Here is a 9,091-nt window from a genome sequence, read left to right as displayed (position 1 = left end):
ACGAGAAGCTCACTTCCTCACAAAGTAGGCCATTCTACTTTCAGACAGCTCTGACTTAAAAAGAGCCCCATTATCTAACACTCTGACTTCCCAGAGCTTCCATCACAGGCCCTGGTTTTGCATAATGTGGAAAGTCCCATTGCCCAAGATGATATTCATAGACAACGACCTGCTCCAAGGTCAAAGACACAGTTCCATCACCATCCCTTATGTGACTTGATTTCAAGCCTATCTACCCTCTTGGTTACCCTCTTCTGAGCTTGCTCCCCTTTGTCCAAAGATCTCTTGAGATGGGGCATCAGAACAGGATAGGACTATCACCTTCCTTTGTTTAGAACCTGTGCTTCTATTAAGAACCCAGGTTGGAACCCAAGGTCATGTTATTGTGACCTATATCTCTCTCCACCCTAGCAAGCATTTCACCAAAGGAGGCAAAGCTGGGAATGAGCAGAATTCTTCATAAATTTTATTTTACATTTTAAAAAGTCTGCATTTAAAGAAAGCACCATAAAGCAAGTCCAAGTACAACTGACAAGCTAGGGAAACATTTGTAACTCACACCATTGGCAAAGGGCTAATTTCCTTAATAAAGAGAATTCACAAATCAATATGAAAAAGCTCCACAACCCAATAGAAATATGGGCAAAGGGTAGTAGAGAGCTGCCAGAAAAGGACTTGAAAATTGTTCTTAAATATACGAAAAAATGTTGGAACCCATTCATCATAAGAGAATTGTAAATTAAATGTATCATTTTCACCTGTCACATCAGAAAAGATCAAAAAGTTTGATAACATTTTGCTTTGAAAGAGTGAGGAAACAGACACTCTCCTACGTTGCAAGGGTAAATTGGTACCACCTCTCTGGGCGGAAATGTAGATTTATCTCCCCCAATTTAAAAATGCACAGCCACATTGATTTGGTGATTCCACCTCTAGGAAGATCCTGCAGATCTACTGACACATGCACATCAGAAATGTACCCCGGACGAGGGCAGGGACTTTTGTCGATTTTGTTCACTGTTCTATTTTTGGCACCAGCACATGGTAGGTGCTTAATAAATGTCTACTGAATGAATAATGAATGAATGAATAAGTGAATGAATGAGTGGATGGGTGACTATGTAAAATGACATATGTTCAAGGTTATTCACCGCAACATTTTTGGCAATAGCCAAAGATCAGAAATGGCGTAAATGTCCAACTATAATGGAATAGTATACTGCAGTTAAAAAGATCAAGGCAGCTCTCCACGTACTGATGTGTAAGGATCTCCAAGCTATATTATTAAATGAGAAAAGCAAGGTGCAGAAAAACATACATAATAAAAATGCAGCTGGACATTTGCTTGTCCATGGACAGAACATTTCTGGAAGGAGGCTCCCAAAATGGCCAGTGTGCTTGCTTCTAGGTGGAGTAACTGGGGGCCTGGAGCATGGAGTGAGGAGTAGCTTTATTTTTTCAGTGTATTCTCTTAGATTCCTTTTTAATTTTAGGTCATGTGAATGTATCACCTGTTCAAATCAACAAAGACAATTCAAAATTTAAAAAGACCTGGGCTCAGGAATTAACCCTATGCTTTTGTGTACACGTGTATCTACACATCTCTGAGGACGTACATGTGTGCATATGTGTGCATGCGTGTACATTTCCCATTTACTTTGCTCACAACTGCAGATTAGTCCTTCCCGAATGAAACACAGTCCCTGAGGCCTTCCTCTGATCAACAGTTTTTTTTAAAAAATTGAAGCATAGTTGATTTACAACATTGTGTTAGTTTCTAGTGTACAGCAAAGTAATTCAGTTATACATATATATACATATTCTTTTTCATATTCTTTTCCATTATGGTTTATTACAGGATATTGAATATAGTTCCCTGGGTTATACAGTAGGTCCTTGTTGCTTATCTATTTTATGTATAGTAGTGTGTATATGTTAATCCCAAACTCCTAATTTATCCCTCCTCTACCCCCTTACTCCTTTGGTAACCATAAGTTTGTTTTCTATGTCTGTGAGTCTGTTTCTGTTTCATAAATAAGTTCATTTGTGTCATTTTAGATTCCACATGTAAGTGATATCATACGGTATTTGTCTTTCTCTTTCTGACTTCACTTAGTATGATCATCTCTAGGTCCATCCATGTTACTGTGAATGGCATTATTTCATTCTTTTTTATGGCAGAGTAGTAGTCCATTGTGTATACTTTATCCTTTCATCTGTCTATGGACATGTAGGCTGCTTCCATGTCTTGGCTATTGTACGTAGCGCTCCTATGAACATTGGAGTACACATATCTTTTTGAATTACAGTTTTCTCCAGATATGTGCCCAGGAGTGGGATTGCTGGATCATATGGCAATTTTATTTTCAGTTTTTTGAGGAACCTCCATACTGTTCTCCATAGTGGCTGCACCAATTTACATTCCCACCAACAGTGGAGGAGAGTTCCCTTTTCTTTACACCCTCTGCAGCATTTATTATTTGTAGACTTTTTAATGGTGTCCATTCTGACCGGTGTGAGGTGATACCTCATTGTGGTTTTGATTTTCATTTCTCTAATAATTAGTGATGTGATCAACAGTCTTTGATGATCCCTGTTGTCCATAAAGTCCAAACTCCTTGTCCTTGGTCTTGGAATCATCTGTTCTCTGACGCCAACCCACCTTCTACCACTCCCTCCACCCAGTCTTTGCCCCAGAAAAATGGAGCTACTTGTTCTCTCCATGCCCATCTGCCAATCTCCCCCCTGTACCTTTGGACGGTGCTCCTTGGGAAGCCAAGAACCCCTTCTCCTCCCTTGTCACACCAAGTCATCCCCACTCTTCAAGGCCCATCACACACCTCTCTCTCCAGGACAGCGGCCTTGATGTCTCAAGCTGGAAGTGATCTCTCACTTTTTTTCTGCAACTCTCTTAACAGCATTTAGGTTTCTTTAAAACTTATTTTAAAGCTATATCCATCCCTGAAAACTGTTCTCCTAAGCTATTGGAAGGAAGGCAGAGTTCAGTTTTGATTTCTGTTTGCGTTGTCCTCAAAATAAAATGCCAGGCACATAGTAGGTATTCAATATTTAAGAGATGCTGAAGGAACGGGTATACTGAAGTCTAGGTGGTGGGTGATGTCAGTCTGGGCTGTCATTATCGTCCTCACTGTCACCGGGAAAAGGCTTTTACGTACCTACTTGTACACGGCCTGTGTGGGGCCTTCTGGAGAGTGGCTCGGCCTGAACCCACTGCAGCCCATCCACGCCCACCAGCCTGGCTGCAGAAAAAGGGCCCAGACGTGACCAGACGGTGAGGCAGCCGCATTCCAGACGGATGAGGCACGCCTGGGAAATCACGTCTGGCTCACCAGCCCACCTGCAGCCACTGAAGCTTTGCAGACCCTCAGGCTGACCTGGGGTTCGAGTCCTCTCTCTCTCTGTGTGACAGCTCAAACAGCCACTTGCTGGGTCTTGGGGTCCTCACCTGCAAAACGGGAACGGGAGGACCTGCCTCAGGGCTGCTGGGAGGACTGGCAAGAACGTCTGGTAGATGCCTTGCCGAGGGCCCGGCATCTGGCAGGTTCTCAGGGGCAGATTACGCTGGAACACGGGGCTGCCAAGCCACAGACATGCAGGAGACCACATCAGCCCAAGCTAAACCTAGAAAGGTAAATATATTGCCAAAAGCCCCATATGCCAAGCAGCACTTTATCGCAAAGCCAAACAGATTTTTTTGGCTCAACCATTGTTTGGGATTATTTAGCCACAGTTAACACTCTATTGGTGAGAACACTGAAGATCTACCAGGGTGTGGTCCCTAATGTGGATACACGGGTGAACGGACCTGCGCTCGTATATGCGGACACACGTTGTGCGCGTCACTCATGTAGAGGGGTGCGCATGCGTTCATGGGCATGCGGGGTCATGTGCGTGGGTGTCCGTGTGCACGTCCCTGTGTCCATACATGTATGTGTTTGCATAGGTCAATCATGTGCTGGTGCTGGCCTGGGGCCCCGGAGAGAATGGAACACGCTACCTGAAGGAGTAAAGACTGGTTAGAGAAATACTGAGAAAAGACAGGGCAAAGAGGAAAAAGAAAAGTAAAGACTAGGCTTCCCTGGTGGCGCAGTGGTTCAGAGTCCGCCTGCCGATGCAGCGGACACGGGTTCGTGCCCCGGTCCGGGAAGATCCCATATGCCACGGAGCGGCTGGGCCCGTGAGCCATGGCCGCTGAGCCTGCGTGTCCGGAGCCTGTGCTCCGCAACGGGAGAGGCCACAACAGTGAGAGGCCCGCGTACTGCAAAAAAAAAAAAAAAAAAAAGGAAAAGGAAAGGCTAAAAATGTGGGGATGGGGTGAAAGGCAGTAGCGTGTGGGAGCTCGGAGCATGATCTTTGAACCTCCCCTGAGTTTGAATCTTCCCTTTGCCAATTCCTAGCTTGTGACCTTGGGCAGGTCATTCAATCCCTCTCTGCCTCGGTTTCTCCTCTGTAAACTGGGGATCAGAATAACAGCCCCTACTGATTAGGACTGCTGTGAGGACTGTATTAATTCGTGTCAAGGGCTTAATGGGGCCTGGGGCAGAGTGAGTGCTTGCGTCATGGGGTGAGGGGGGGCTAGCTCCCACCAGGCCTCTTCCATCGGCTTCCTTTTACTCCCCTCTAGGATGTGGCCTTGCGGTTTGCCCCTCTCTCACACTCACATCATGCTCCACGGCATCCGGGTCTTTGCCAGAGCCAGGCTGGGAGCAGGCAGTGTGTGCCATTGGCAGGGAAAGAAAGCCAAAGCGAGAGGCAGGAGGTGGAGACGCTGGCCTGGCGGAGAGGTTGCTTTAGCCAGGCCCCGGTGGGCCGGGGGTCAGGCCCCCTCCTCACTCCATCTGCCTCTGTTGCAGCCTGTGCCATCCGGCTTGCCAGCCCAGCCCAGCCCAGGCCAGCAGGCTGAGATCCCAGGCTGTGCCAGCTACGGCCCGGATAGGGGTGGGAGTGGGCTGCAGCGCGGGGGTCTGTGAAAGGTTCTGCTGCTTTGTTTGATTTTTCCGTAGCTCCTCTTTGCCTGCGGAGCCCTGGTCTTTCCCAGCCCTGGGGCTCTGACTCTGCCCTGTGCCAGTCTCTGGCTGTCTCGTCCGTCCCTGCATCTCTGCCACCACCTGCCCGGGGTCTCCTGCCAGCTCTGGGCTCAGGAAGCATCAGGCCCTGTCAGCCTCAGCTCCTGCACACACCCCTTCCCACCCCGGGGCTGAAGGCTGGCAGCCCCAGCATCCGGATGGGCTTGCTCTCTGCTCTGGCTGCCCCAGGCCCAGGGTCCCCCACCCTGTTCCCCACCCCTCCTTTTCCTCACCCCTCTCCCCAGTGACTGGAGTCCTCTCCCCACCCCTCTGCCTCCTCCCTGCCCAGGACAGCTTGCTTCCCTCCAGGCCTTGGCTGGAGGCTCACAATGAAACTGCTTCCCCCCACAGACTGGGAGGTGGAGAATCACCATGGCAACCAAGCAAGCCTCTCCTCCTTTCCCTCCCCATCCTCTCCGGGCTTCACTGAAGGGGCTACAGGTCTGGTGGGGAGTTCATGCTCTCAGGGACACAGGATAGAGAATGACAGGGAAACAGGAGTAGCTGATGGGACATTTGTAAGAGAGAGGGGCTGTGAGGACATGACCAATTGTGGGACCACAACTTTTGAGGGACAAGGTCCAAGTGTGTGGCTAGTGTGGCCTCAGCCACCAGTTGAGTCCCCACATGTGGCTGTGATTCATCTGGGCAGCCTGTTCAATACCCAGCCCCAGGCACCATCCTAGACCTACAAAAGCCCGGTCCCCAGAGGTGGGTCCTAGGAATCCATATTTTAAAGATTCTCCCCAGGTGACCCTATACATACCAAAGTTGAAGACCCACCGGTTTACAGAGTGCTGGAATACAGCAGACCTACATTTAAATCCCAGCTTGGCCACATGAAGTCAGCTGAGTCTTGTAATCTCTCCAAGGCTCAGTTTTCCTTCTGTAAAATGGGATAATAGTACTGGCTCCATAGGGTATTGTGAGAATTGGCCCTCACGGATAAAGCACCTTACACAGAGCTTGACTGCCACTGCCTCCTGCTCTAGGCTCTGTCACCTCCAGGGGGACAGGCAGCGTCTGTGGGGAAGCATGACCCCCCTCCCCCTGGGGCCTGCCACCACCTGGGCCTACTCTGCCATTATGTGTTACAAGACACTGTGAATTCTCCATACTGGGGCAACACGAAATCATTAAGGCAAAACAATAAATAAAGGCCTAGAAGTTATTACAGAGCTGACAGAGCACAACGCCATCCTGCAAAACAAATATGAATTACTTCCAAACATTTTAAAATGAGAAATCCTCTCTTCTTCCTTCCCAGCCCTGTAATCCATTAACTCCTCTTTTCACCCCCGTCACCCGGGTGAAGACTGGCCATGCCAGGGGGTCCCAGAACAGGGCTTTCTGTGACCTGGGTGGGCCTGGCCTTCCTGCCATGTCAGCCTGGAAGCCGGCCTGCTGCTTCTTTGGCCTGAATGCCTCTGGGTCACTAAAATCACCTCCTTGGTTGAACCTTTCCTGCCTGACATTGTACACAATGTTTGCAGTTTACCAAGAACCCCCAAAGGCTCCTGGAAGGTGGGCTATATTCTTCCCATTTTCCTGATGGGGCACCAAGTTCATAAGGGTTCAGTGACAGGCCCCGAGGCTGGTAAATGGTAGAGCTGGGACTCAAACATGGGTCTTCTCACTCTAGGTTTAAATGAGATTAAGTGAGACAATGTATGCAGAGTACTTGCATGGCATTCTCTAAAAGCTATTGTTATTGTTGCTATTATTGTTATTTCTAAGTACTCTTTCCCATATGCCTTAGTTATCCAGAACTATGATGGCACCGCTGTGGCCATCTGTCATGTTTGACTGCTCAGCATACCTTCCCTGTTCTGCTGATAATAGCGCCTCTTTCCTTTGGAGTAGCGCCCTCTCCTTTCCTCGTCACTTGATGAGCTGCGAGTCCATGGATGCCCCCTCCTGGCCTCTGGCACAGACATGGGATCCAGACCTGCTCAAAGTGGCCCATCCTTCTGACCACAGGGATTGGACATGAGCTGGAACCATCAGAATATTTAGCTGGGACATTATATACAGACTCTCAGAAAGACAAGTTCCCTCCCACTCCCTTACTAGCTCGACGGGCCATACCCCATCCCTTCCCATGGCCCCCGACCCAACACGGAGGAAGCCATCAGGAGGAAGATAGAATGTGGGCAGAGAGAAGCAGAGGTGAGAGATCTGGTGATACTGCTTAAGTGCCTAAAACTAGCTGCACCCAAAGGCAGCCCCACCTGCCCTTCCCAGTGACACAGGCCAAGAATCTGCTCTTTTGGATTAAGCCAAATTGGGTTGAGTTTCAGTCACCTGCTCTGGTGGGTACAGGTGCTATGTGTGCGTGCATGTGTGTGTGTGTGTGTGTGTGTGAGCATGTGTGCTCAGTACATGTCCTTTAGCAATGAGGGTGATCTCATCACTTCCTAATTCCTCCAGGGGTAGAGTGGACAGCATCTAGAAGGAGGCTGTAGCTCTCTCTGAGGAAGCCATAATTCTTTAACGCAAGCCTTGAAGGTTGAATAGGAAATAGTCAAGGGAAAGAGGGGAAGAACATTCAGGCAGGTGGCACAGCATAGACTGTTAGGGGTGAAAGAAACTCGTAATGGAAAGTGCAGAGTCGGCAAAAAGGGAAAGGAGCGCACTCTGTGGTCAGAAACGTTGGCAGGAGGCAGGCAATGAGAACGAACCCTTTGCCACTCTATCTACCTGACAAACTCCTACTCATCCTTAAAAACCCTGACAAGATACCACCTCCTCTAGGAAGTGCTCTCCGTGACCCTAGAGTTAATCCCTCTTTCCTCTGCGCGTGGCTGGTACTCCTGTAATTGCACCTGTTCTCTTGCCTGATAATGACCTCTTTCCATGTTTGTCTCTCCTCTTAGAATGTATGTTCCTTTAGGGCATGAAGCTGTTTGTAGTTGCAGTGCCTGGCTCACGTAGGTACTCAATAAATACTTTCGGACTGAATGGAATCATACGGTGTGTGCATAGCCATGAGATAACTATGTTTGTGTCTAAGGAAGGGACGGGAGGAGTGACGGGCATGTATGTGGGTATCTCTGTGTTTGGATTTAAATTCAACAACATTTCTAGAGGGCTGTTTGGAGTCAGTGGTCTGTGACAAGCTGCTGATCATTTTCTCAACACCAAGAAAACTCACTCGGCTGGGGGATGTGACGCGCCCTGGGCCCGAGGCTGGGCCCGAGGCTTGCTCTCCTGCCCCCTCTCGACACGGCCCACTTGGGGGCCCTCAGCTCTGCAGGGCTCTGTGGCCCGTGAGGCGGTGGACTGGGCCGGGCCCCCACCTAGGGGGACGGTGGCCACCGGCCAAGCTGACGTCTTCAGTCAAGAAGCTGATCAATGGGAGCCCCAGACCCCAGGCCAGGGGAGGCCCTTCCTTCTAATCCACATTGACTGCTCCCTCCTTTGCCTGCCAATTTGTATCCGGCTCTTGTCTGTGTTGGTGATGGAGAGCCTTGCTCCCACTGCTGGGGATCAGCGAGGGGCATCAGAGGCCTCTGTATGGCTGGGGTGGGGTGGGGGTGGGGCTAAAGGAACAGCCCGACACAGGCTGTTTCCCCAGCCAAACTCCACCAGAAAAGGGCCGCCTCAATGTTCCTTATCTTCTTTATCTACTTAAACTCTGAGTGGACTGGTCCTTCCATGGAGCAAGAGAGGACAGCCAAGGGGAAGGGAGGAGGAGAAATGAGCTACTTCCCTGCCCTCACCCAACCATGTCGCCTGCAAGCCAGGTCAGAACAGAGCTCCTTCTCAGTCCCAGCAACCCCAGGACGCGCTACCCTACTCCAGCCATTTCTATCAATCAAGAAGCACGCAGCCCATCCCATGCTTTCAGGCCAGGAGGAAGCTGCTGGCATTTGTGGGGGGTCTGCTATGTGCAGCCTCCTGGCAGAGTCACTTTCAATTCTCTCAACAGTCCTGGACAGATACTATATTATCCCCATTTAGGAGATGGGAAGACTGAGGCTCCAAGCGGTTCAGAAGCATGA

Source organism: Neophocaena asiaeorientalis, unplaced genomic scaffold (genome assembly GCF_003031525.2).
Source record: "Neophocaena asiaeorientalis asiaeorientalis breed wild unplaced genomic scaffold, Neophocaena_asiaeorientalis_V1.1 scaffold327, whole genome shotgun sequence".
NCBI classification, from domain to species: domain Eukaryota; kingdom Metazoa; phylum Chordata; class Mammalia; order Artiodactyla; family Phocoenidae; genus Neophocaena; species Neophocaena asiaeorientalis.
This window is presented reverse-complemented; position numbering follows the sequence as displayed.